The sequence below is a fragment of the Aristolochia californica genome, unplaced genomic scaffold, assembly GCF_029961685.1.
Source record: "Aristolochia californica isolate CCGP_79_NKW_82.1479 unplaced genomic scaffold, dmAriCali1.0.hap1 SCAF_11, whole genome shotgun sequence".
In the NCBI taxonomy this organism is placed as follows: Eukaryota; Viridiplantae; Streptophyta; class Magnoliopsida; order Piperales; family Aristolochiaceae; genus Aristolochia; species Aristolochia californica.
The window spans coordinates 22,198,842-22,210,834 of record NW_027181782.1 but is presented as its reverse complement, the minus strand read 5'-3'; the positions used below and the strand labels follow the sequence as shown (position 1 = coordinate 22,210,834).

The 11,993-nt window shown below is 36.7% G+C and overlaps 1 non-coding gene across 1 annotated transcript; it reads right to left on the bottom strand.

The window, feature by feature from the left end:
• Positions 1 to 7,462: 7,462 nt before the first annotated feature.
• On the bottom strand, positions 7,463 to 7,569 carry LOC137945102 (small nucleolar RNA R71). Its single transcript, XR_011110919.1, has one exon. It is a non-coding gene; the product is annotated as a small nucleolar RNA R71 (small nucleolar RNA).
• Positions 7,570 to 11,993: the final 4,424 nt, after the last annotated feature.

The following is an 11,993-nucleotide window of genomic DNA, read 5'->3' as shown; positions in this document are numbered from 1 at the left end:
ACTCCCAATCCTGAAGTCAATTCTTACAAAAATATAGCCCGTTGCGTGTGTAAATCACTTTACAATCTATGATTGTTAGGTCAATTTTTTTAAATGGGCATAATAATGGGTTGTTTGACTCAGGTAAATATACCACCACACGCTCACTTGAGAATTTAATGAGCGTTTGTTGTTCTCTTTAAAGGTTTGGATCCATAGGTCATTTTCATCGTTAACATGTTTCAAGCAAGCATATCTATTTTTAAAACATGTGTAGAAGAAATCTCTTTCTTATAAAATTTCAAGCTATTAGGGTTGAACTATTGGAATTTCCCAAACTAGGATAACAAAACTTTTGTGTTCATTTGTGGTAAGTTAATAAATTTTATTTACTTTTATTTGTTATTGTTTTAAAAATTTTCAATACATAAACTCTTAAATTTTCATTTTATTGTGATCTATTTGCCTATTTTTTTAGGGGTTGAAGGGAGTGCGAAAACTCAAAGTTTTGACTTAAGAAAAAAATATACATCTAAAATGCAAATGCACAATGCAAAAATGTAGAGAGAGATAATTCCAATGAGTGTCTGTAATTTTTAGGGATTGTAAACTTTTTTTAATTTTTATATATTAGGTTTTGCAATCGCCAGGGAAAAGGGGGAGGCTGGGGATTTTTAACATAGTGTTGACTCCCAATCCAGAAGTCATTTCTTACCAAAATATAGCCCATTACGCGTGATAAATCACTTTACAATCATCAATGATTCCTAGGTCAGGTTTTTGTAAATGGGCATATTAATGGCTTGTTTGACTCGAGTAAATAACCCACCGCTCATTCATTTAAGAATTTAATGAACGTTTGTTATTCTCTTTAAAAGGTTTGGATCCATAGGTCATTTGCATCTTTAACATGTTTCAAACATGCATATCCTTTTTTAATACATGTGTAGAAGAAATCTCTTTCTTATCAAAATTCCAAGCTACTAGGGTTGAACTAATGGAATTTCTGAAATTGGCATAACAAAACTTTTGTGTTCATTTGTGGTGTGTGAATAAATTTTCTTTACTAACATTTGTTATTGTTTTATATTTTTTCAATACATGATTTCTAAAATTTTCATTTTGTTGTCATCAATTTGCCTATTTTTTTTACGGGATGAAGGGAGAGTGAAAACTCAAAGTTTTGATTTAAGAAAAAAGTATGCATCTAAAATGGAAATGCACAATGCACAAATGTAGAGATAGATAATTCCAAAGAGTGTCTGTAATTTTTAGGGATTGTAAACTCTTTTTAGTCTTTATGTATTAGGTTTTGTGATCGTCAGGGAAAAGGGGGAGGCGGGGGATTTTTAACTGAGTGTTGACTCCTCATCCAGAAGTCATTTCATACAAAAATCTAGCCCGTTACGCATGATAAATCACTTTAAAATCATCTATGATTGTTACGTAATCTTTTTGTAAATGGGCATAATAATTGCTTGTTTTACTCGGGTAAATATCCCACCGCACGTTCATTTTAGAATTTAATGAGCGTTTTTTATTCTCTTTGAAAGGTTTGGATCCCTAGGACATTTGCATTTTTAACATGTTTCAAGTATGCATATCCATTTTTCATACATGTGTAGAAGAAATCTTTTTCTTATAAAATTCCAAGCCATTGTGGTTGAACTAGTGGAATTTACAAAACTGGGATAACAAAACTTTTGTGTTCATTTGTGGTGTATGAATAAATTTTATTTACTAACATTTGTTATTTTTTTAAATTTTTTCAATGCATAAACTCTAAAATTTTCATTTTGTTCTGATCAATTTGCTTTTTTTTTTTTACGCGATGAAGGTAGATTGAAAACTCATAGTTTTGATTTAAGAAAAAAGTATACATCTAAAATGGAAATGCACAATTCACAAATGTAGAGAGAGATAATTCCAAAGAGTGTCTATAATTTTTAGGGATTGTAAACTCTTTTTGTTTTTATATATCAGGTTTTGCGATTGTCAGGGAAAAGGGGGAAGCGGGGGATTTTTAACTGAGTGTTGACTCCCAATCCAGAAATCTTTTCTTACAAAAATATAGCCCGTTACGCCTGATAAATCACTTTACAATCATCTATGATTCTTAGGTCAGCTTTTTTTGTAAATGGGCAATATAATGGCATGTGTTACTCGGGTAAATATCCCACCACACGTTCACTTGAGAATTTAATGAGCATTTATTATTCTCTTTAAAAGATGTTTATCCATAGGTCATTTGCATCTTTAACATGTTTCAAGCATGCATATCCATTTTTAAAACATGTGTAGAAGAAATCTTTTTCTTATAAAATTCCAAGCTATTGTGGTTGAACTAGTGGAATTTCCCAAACTTGGATAACAAAACTTTTGTGTTCATTTGTGGTAGGAGAATAAATTTTATTTACTTACATTTCTTATTATTTTAAATTTATTCCATACATAAACTCTAAAATTTTCATTTGGTTGTGATATATTTGCTTATTTTTAAACCAGATGAAGGGAGAGAGAAAACTCGAAGTTTTGATTTAAGAAAAAAGTAAACATCTAAAATGGAAATGCACAATGCGCAAATGTAGAGAAAGATAATTTCAAAGAGTGTTTGTAATTTTTAGGGTTTGCAAAATATTTTTTGTTTTTATATATAAGGTTTTGTAATCGTCAAGGAAAAAGGGGAGGCGGGGGATTTTTAACTGAGTGTTGACTCCCAATCCAAAAGTCATTTCTTACAAAAATATAGCCCGTTACGCATGATAATTCACCTTACAATTATCTACGATTGGTAGGTCAACTATTTGTAATGGGCAAAATAATGGCTTGTTTGACTCGGATAAATATTGTACCGCACGTTTACTTAAGAATTTAATGAGCCTTTTTTATTTTCTTTAAAATGTTTGGATCCATAGGTCATTTGCGTCTTTAACATGTTTCAAGCATGCATATCCTTTTTTAAGACATGTGTAGAAGAAATCTCTCTCTTATAAAATTCCAAGTTATAAGGGTTGAACTAGTGGAATTTCCAAAACTTGGATAAGAAAAGTTTTGTGTTCATTTGAAGTGTGTGAATAAATTTTCTTTACCTACATTTGTTATTGTTTTAAATTTTTTCCATAGATAAACTCTAAAATTTTCATTTTGTCGTCATCTATTTGCCTTTTATGTTTATGGGATGAAGGAAGAGCGAAAACTCAAAGTTTGGATATAAGAAAATAGTATATGTCTGAAATGGAAATGCACAATGCACAAATTTAGATAAAGATAATTCCAAAGAGTGTCTGTAATAGTAAAAAATTTTTAGTTTTTATATATTTTGTTTTGAAATCGTTGGGGAAAAGGGGGAGGCGGGGAATTTTTAACTGAATGTTGACTCCCAATCCATAAGTCATTTCTAACAAAAATTAGCCTGTTACATGTGATAAATCACTTTACAATCATCTATTTGTAAATGGGCAAAATAATGGCTTGTTTGACTCGGGTAAATATCCCACTGCACGTTCACTTGAGAATTTAATGAGTGTTTGTTATTCTTTTTAAAAGGTTTGAATCCATAGGTCATTTGCATCTTTAACATGGTTCAAACATGCATATCCATTTTTAAAACATGTGTAGAAGAAATCTCTTTCTTATAAAATTTTAAGTTATTGGGGTTGAACTAGTGGAATTTCCCAAACTTGGATAAGAAAACTTTTTGGTTGATTTGTGGTGTGTGAATAATTTTTCTTTACTTACATTTGTTATTGTTTTAATTTTTTTTCCGTACTTAAACTCTAAAATTTTCATTTTGTTGTGATCTATTTGCCTTGTTTTTTTTACAAGATGAAGGGAGAACAAAAACTCGAAGTTTTGATTTAAGAAAAAAGTATACATCTAAAATGGAAATGCACAATGCAAAAATGTAGAGAGAGATAATTCTAAAGAGTGTCTGTAATTTTTAGGGATTGTAAACTCTTTTAAGTTTTTATATATTCGGTTTTGCAATTGCCGGGGAAAAGGGGGAGGCATGGGATTTTTAACTGAGGGTTGACTCCCAATCATTAATTCATTTGTCACAAAAATTTACCCCGTTACGAGTGATAAATCACTTTACAATCATCTAGGATTGTTAGGTCAGCATTTTTTAAAGGGAAAAATAATGGCTTGTTTGACTCGGGTAAATATCCTACCGCATGTTCACTTGTGAATTTAATGAGCGTTTGTTATTCTTTTTAAAAGGTTTGGATCCATAGGTCATTTGCATCTTTAACACGTCCGAAGAATTCATATCCATTTTTAAAACATTTATAGAAGAGATCTCTTTCTTTAAAATTCCAAGCTATTGGGGTTGAACTAGTGGAATTTTCCAAACTTCGATACCAAAACTTTTCTATTCATCTGTGGTCTGTGAATAAATTTTATTTACTTACATTTTTTATCGTTTAAATTTTTTCCATACATAAACTCTAAAATTTTCATTTTTGTTGTGATCAATTTGCCTTTTTATTTTACTGGATGAAGAGAGAGCGAAAACACAAAGTTTTGATTTAAGAAAAAAGTATACATCTAATATGGAAATGCACAATGCACAAATATAGAGAGTGATAATTCCAAAGAGTGTCTGTAATTTTTAGGGATTGTAAGCTCTTTTTAGTTTTTAAATATTAGGTTTTGCAATCGTGGGGGAAAAGCGAGCAAAATAATGCCTTGTTTGAATCGGGTAAACAGCCCACCGCACGTTTACTTGAGAATTTAATGAGCCTTTGTTATTCTCTTTCAAAGGTTTGGATCCATAGGTCATTTGCATCTTTAGCATGTTTCAAGCATGCATATCCATTTTTAAAACATGTGTAGATGAAATCTCTTTCTTATAAAATTCCAAGCAATAGGGGTTGAACTAGTGGAATTTTCCAAACATGGATAACGAAATTTTTGTGTTCATTTATGGTGTGTCTATAAATTTTCATTACTTATATTAGTTAATGTTTTAAATTTTTTCCAAACATAAACTCTAAAATTTTTATTTTGTAGTGATCTATTTACCTTTTTTGTTTACGGGATGAAGGGAGAGCGAAAACTCAAAGTTTTGATTTAAGAAAAAAATATACATCTTAAATGGAAATGCACAATGCACAAATGTAGAGAGAGATAATTCCAAAGAGTGTCTCTAATTTTTAGGGAATGTAAACTCTTTTTAGTTTTTATATATTAGGTTTTGCAATCGTCATGGAAAAGTAGGAGGCGGGGGATTTTTTACTGAGTGTTGACTCCCTATCCAGAAGTCATTTCTTACAAAAATATTCCCCGTTACGCGTGATAAATCACTTTACAATCATCTATGATTGTTAGGTCAGTGATAGATGCCATATTCTTATATGAGAACTAGGTTAATTATAATAGAATAACCTTTATAATTGTGTTATAGGTGGTTATATATCGGTTTTTAAATGAAATGAGCATTTATTGAATTTGGCATTAATCACTATCAATATTGCATATTTTTCTCTCCTGAATTATATTTCATTGTTTTTAAGGTTTATTTCTTCCTGATATGCTTTTTATAGATTCAATTATGGAATTTCAGGAGAATTTTGGTGGAGAAAAAGATATTTACCAAAATGCCCTTAGTGAAATGGAGGTGATTTTTAGGCCAAATCGTTTTAAAACAAATAAGATGGTATTAAAGGAAAAGAGGAGCGTCGAAGGGAGGGGGAGAGCGTCAAGAGAAAATAGAGCATCGAACAAAATAGAGCACGACCGTCGACCGAAACAGGGGAAGACCCGAGAGGAGTTTCCCACCGTCGTTCGCCGTGCCACTATCGTCCACAGCCGTCCACCGCCGTCCAGAAACCGAGAACAAACCCGAGGAGAGCTCGAGAGAGTCTCCGTTGAGGTGAGTTCGACAGTGCTAGTTTCCACTCGCCAGGCCGAGAAGTGATCTGAGAGGGCTTCTCCGCTGCCAATTCCGCTTTCCGACCATCCTCTGGCGTCGGTTACGTATTTTTGACCATTCCCGGAGCTATTCCGACTCCGACCGAGACTCGAGAGAGCCGGTTAGAGAACTTCATCTCTGTTTCATTCTTCGCCGAACGTCACCTCCATCCGTCGGCTTCTATCCGTCGTCGTCGGCGTCGTCTCTACCTCTGGCCACTCACTCTTGCTACCCGAAGCCATCAATTTCGGGAAATTGCAACACCCATGAGAACGAGTTGCTGCCCGAGCGAGAGGAAGGAGAAGGGGAGTAATTTGTCATTTTTGAATTTCATTTTTTATATAGTTTGAACTTAGGTTTTGAATGTTTATTGAATCTGATTTGATAATTAATGTTTATTGAATATTTGTTTTCCGGATATTTGATTAAATTGACTAGTTAGGGTAGGAATATAATTTAGGTTGGATTTTGGTATTTTAATTCGATTTCTGTCTTTCACTCTATGCGCCCTAGAGGGTCTAGACGCAAGGATTGAGAAATCGGATCCGTGGTTACGTGACGCTCGAGAGAGGTACGAATCACCATAAAATCCAGAATTGATGTTTCCTGTTGTGCAAGTAGTTAACCATATGATTGCTTGACAATTTAGGATATAATTAGTGTTTAGTTCATATTAATTCATCATATTTGGTTAGGCTAGTTGACTGAAGAATACACAAAATTCAGTCCTCCCTATGGATATGACCCTCGCTTCCCGCTAAATTACATGAACGATTCGTACGCTTTCAAGGTATTAAAGCCGATGTAACTAAATTCTACATCAAGTTTTTGGCGCCGTTGCCGAGGAGGCACGTATTAAGTGTATTTCTTTGTTTTCCATGGTCTTAGGTTAGATTTATTTTATTTATTTATTTATTTATTTATTTATTTTTATTTTTTTATTTCATAAGTTTAGCTTGGTGATTTTTTATGGAATTATTTTTATTTCTTCTAGTTAGTTCATATTTTTAGTAGTGAGTTTGTTAGCTTAATTTGATAGTTCGTTTTGTTTCTTTTTGTTTTTTTATGCACGGGCATCGCTCCCTAGGTGGACCATTAGCTCCCTTTGTTGAAGCGGTAGAACATATTTGTAGGAAAACACCCAAAGTCGAGTAAGGAGCTACCATGGGCAATCAGGGCGAACCATTACAGTTACCTGTAGTAGGTGACCGTAGAGCCCTGAGGGATTATTCTATCCCATCCCACTTCACATCACCTTCTTGCATTATATTGCCACCCACTACTGCCGCCAGTTACGAGTTGAAACCGGGTGTGATCCAACTCCTCCCTACATTCTATGGGTTGGAGAAGGAGGACCCATATTACCACATCAAGGAATTCTTAGATATTTGTGCAACTTTCAAATTCCAGAATTTCTCAGATGACTCTATTCGGTTAAGACTTTTTCCATTTTCACTTAAGGATAAGGCCAAGTCTTGGCTTAATTCCTTAGAGGTGGGCATCATTACTTCATGGAACACATTAGTCACAAAATTTTTATCCAAGTACTTTCCCATTCAGAGAACTATAGCCCTCAGGAGAGAAATCTTCAACTTTATGCAGCAGGATGGTGAACACTTTTATGTGGCTTGGGAGAAATGGAAGGATTTGATCCGTAGGTGTCCGCATCATGGGTTTGAGAAACGGCATTTAGTGCAATACTTTTATCAAGGTCTTACACCCTAGGTTAGATCCATGGTAGATGCAACGAGTGGTGGGAGTTTGATGGGTAAGAGTGCTAGTGAGTCGTGGGACTTCTTTGAATCGTTGAGTGATCAATCTCAGCAATGGGGTTCATCATTTAATGTTGATAGGAGATCCCACGAAGCCAAAAGAGGGGGTCTCTACGAGGTTAGTGAAACACCTATGCTCATGGCCAAGATTGAGGGGTTGACTAGAAAAATGGATGCCCTTATGGTGTCCAAGAGTTCACCTGCTCCTAACCCATCTACTGTCTGTGCCATATGCTCTGGTTCATCTCATCCCACACAAATGTGTCCATCTAGTTCATCCTACCTAGAGCTCATTGAGGACTTGAATGCAGTCCAGAATTTTCATAGACCAAACCGGAACGATCCTTTTTCAGAAACATATAATCCGGGTTGGGCTAGGCACCCAAATTTCTCATGGTCCAAGGGCCCACAGCTTGGGGGTCCTCCAGGGTTTACTCAACCCCAAGCTCCGCGCCCACACTTCACTCAACAACCATTGATTCCACAAAAACCTTCACTTGAGGATACACTTCTATTATTCATGCAGAATACACAGTCCTCCATTGCTAAACTTGAAATGCAAGTGAGTCAGTTGGCCAGCCACATGAGTGAACAAGCACAAAATAGACTCCCGAGTCAAACCATTCCTAACCCCAAAAGCACACATGAGAGTGGGTTGAGTTCCAAACCCCACCATGAGCAAGCCAAAGCCATAACCACCCTTAGGAGTGGTCGTGAGTTGAACAATGGGGTAGGGACCACTAAGTCTAAGGAGTCAAAGGATGACAATGGGGACACATCATTGAGTGAAGAACCTCCAAGTTCTCCACCAACAGCCAAGTAGATCCCTAACCAAGTCCCACTAGCTCCTTATCCGCAGAGGTTATCGGGCCACCTAAAAAAGGAGATAGCATGCTTGAAACGTTGGAACTGTTTAGTAAGGTTCACATTAACATTCGACTTCTTGATGCTATTACGCAAGTCCCTGCCTATGCCCGATTTTTGAAAGACCTTTGTACACAGAAGAGAAAACAACATGTTAACAAAAAGGTCTTTCTTACTGAGAATGTAAGCTCAATTCTGAAGCATAACACTCCTCCTAAAGTTAAAGATCCTGGATGTCCCACAATTTCATGTGTCATTGGTGAACATACCATCCAGAGAGCTCTTCTTCACTTAGGGGCAAGTGTGAATTTGCTTCCTTTCTTTGTGTACCAGCAATTAGGTTTGGGGGAATTGAAGCCTACTCCCATCACACTTCAACTACCTGACAGTTCTATCAAGATACCACGAGGAATAGTTGAAGATGTTTTGATAAAAGTGGACAAATTTCTGTTCCCAGTTGACTTTATTGTTCTTGATACAGAACCAGTAGTCAATGTGACCAACCAAATTCATGTCATCCTAGGACGTCCCTTCTTAGCCACATCTAATGCTATCATTCATTGTAAAAGTGGTGAGTTGGAGTTGTCTTTTGGAAATTTTAAGGTCTCATTGAATGTATTTAATGCCGGGTACCACCCACTTGAGGTTGATGATCTGAGTCTTGCATTTAAGATAGAAACTGTTATGCTTGATGACGAATCCACTCTTGAATCTTTTGAGTTTTGCATAACATCTTTAGACATGGACTATTTTGATGAGGAAACATATTTCAGAGAGGTTGATTCTTTACTCAATTTTGTACCTCTGTTGGAGGAAGCTTATGAGGTTATCACAACTGATCATACACAGGATCTTCCTCTTGACTTGGACAAACCTCATGAAACTTCCAAGCTAGATCTTAAGCCACTTCCTCCCACGTTGAAGTATGCATCCTTGGGGCCCATGAACTCATTACCAGTCATTATTTCCTCTGATTTGAGTACTGAGTAGGAGGAACAATTGACTGAAGTTTTACAAGCACATAGAGAGGCATTGGGGTGGACTCTTGATGCCTTAAAAGGGATTAGCCCCTCCATATGCATGCATCGTATTCATTTGGAGGAGGGGACTAAAGCCTCACATGATATGCCACGTAGGTTAAATCCCCATATGCTGGAGGTTGTGAGAGAAGAAGTCATCAGGTTGCTTGTGATAGGAATCATTTCCCTATTTCCTATAGCACCTGGGTGAGTCCAATTCAAGTTGTCCCTAAGAAAGGGGGGATAACGATAATGAAAAATGAGAGTGGTGAATTGATTCCCACAAGAACTACCACCAAGTGGCGTGTCTGCATTGACTATAGAAAACTTAATTCCGCCACTAGGAAGGATCACTTCCACTACCTTTCATTGATCAGGTACTAGAGCGATTGGCAGGCCACAATTTTTATTGCTTTTTAGACGGATACTCCGGCTACAATCAAATTCCCATTGCTCCAGAAGACCAGGAAAAGACCACATTCATGTGTCCGTTTGGCACCTATGCTTACAGACGCATGCCTTTTGGTTTATGCAATGCGCCCGCCACTTTCCAACGGTGCATGATGAGTATCTTTTCTGACATGATTGGTGACTTTTTAGAGGTCTTTATGGATGACTTTTCTTTGTTTGGCTCTAGTTTTGATACATGTCTGCACAATCTTTCACTCGTATTGTCCCGTTGCATTAAGTCCAATTTAGTCTTGAATTGGGAGAAATGCCACTTCATGGTAAAAGAAGGAATTGTTTAGGACATGTAGTGTCTGAGAGGGTGTAGAAGTGGACAAAGCCAAGGTTGACCTAATTGCCAATCTGCCACCACCTACTTCTGTGAAGGGGGTGCATTCTTTCATTGGCCATGCTGGGTTCTATAGTCATTTCATTAAAGACTTTAGCAAAATTTCCCGTCCTTTGACGAATTTGCTTGCTCAAGATGTTGGTTTTGCCTTTGATGATGCCTGTATTCATGCTTTTGAGACACTGAAGAAATGTTTGTCCACTGCACCCATTGTCCAACCCCCTATTTGGTCTTTGCCTTTTGAGTTGATGTGTGATGCCTCTGACTATGCATTGGGGGCTGTTTTGGGGCAAAAGACGGATAAAATGCCCTGTGTCATTCAGTATGCTAGCCGCACTCTTCATGATGCTCAATTGAATTACTCTACCACTGAGAAGGAGTTGCTAGCTGTTATGTTTGCCTTGAACAAATTCAGATCATATATGTTAGGGTCAAAGGTTATAGTGTTCACTGATCATTCTGCTTTGAAGTACTTATTATCCATCAAGGACACTAAACCTCGCTTGATTAGATGGATCTTGCAATTGCAAGAATTTGACCTTGAGATTCGAGATAAGAAGGGTTGTGAGAATGTTGTTGCTGATCATCTATCTAGGATCTGTGTAGCACCTCAGGAAGGATTCCTTCCTTTAAATGATTCCTTCCCTGATGAACAAATTCTCCAAGTATCCCAGTTGCCTTGGTTTGCTGACATAGTCAACTATCTTGTAACTCATAAGATTCCTGATTATTGGAGTAAACAAGATCGGTTGAAATTCTTTTCCCAAGTCAAACATTTTTTTTGGGATGACCCTTATTTGTTCAAGGTGTGTTCTAACCAAGTCATTAGGCGTTGTGTACATGAGCAAAGCTTTGCCAACATTCTTGAATTTTGTCATTCCCACGCATGTGGTGGACATTTTGGTGCTAGAAAGACCGCGGCTAAAGTCTTGCAATGTGGTTTCTATTGGCCTTCATTATTTAGAGATGCCCATGAGTTTTTTCAGGTGTGTGATAAATGCCAACGGACTGGTTGTTTGTCTAGGAAGAACATGATGCCTCTTAACCCTATTCTTATTGTTGAATTGTTTGATGTATGGGGTATTGATTTCATGGGTCCTTTTCCTGTCTCGTTCGGCTATCAATACATCCTTGTTGCTGTTGAATATGTCTCTAAATGGATTGAAGCTATATCATGTAAGACAAATGATCACAAAGTGGTGGTAAAGTTTTTAAAAGAAAATATCTTTAATCGGTTTGGTACCCCGAGAGCGATCATCAGTGATGGGGGATCTCATTTTTGTAACAGAGCATTTGAGACCTTATTAAAGAAATATTCCATCACTCATCGGGTGTCCACTCCGTACCACCCGCAAACTTGTGGTCAAGTGGAAATCTCTAATAGGGAGATCAAACGGATTTTGGAGGAGTCGGTTCGCTTTGATAGGAAAGATTGGTCCACTCGATTGGACGATGCTTTATGGGCCTATCGAACCGCTTATAAGACACCTATTGGGATGTCTCCATTTCGCCTAGTGTTCGGCAAAGCATGTCATCTACCTGTTGAGCTTGAGCATAGAGCTTATTGGGCCATTAAGGCTTTGAATTTTGATTTAACTCAAGCGGGTGAGGAGAGAAAGTTGCAATTGAATGAGTTGGAGGAGATAAGT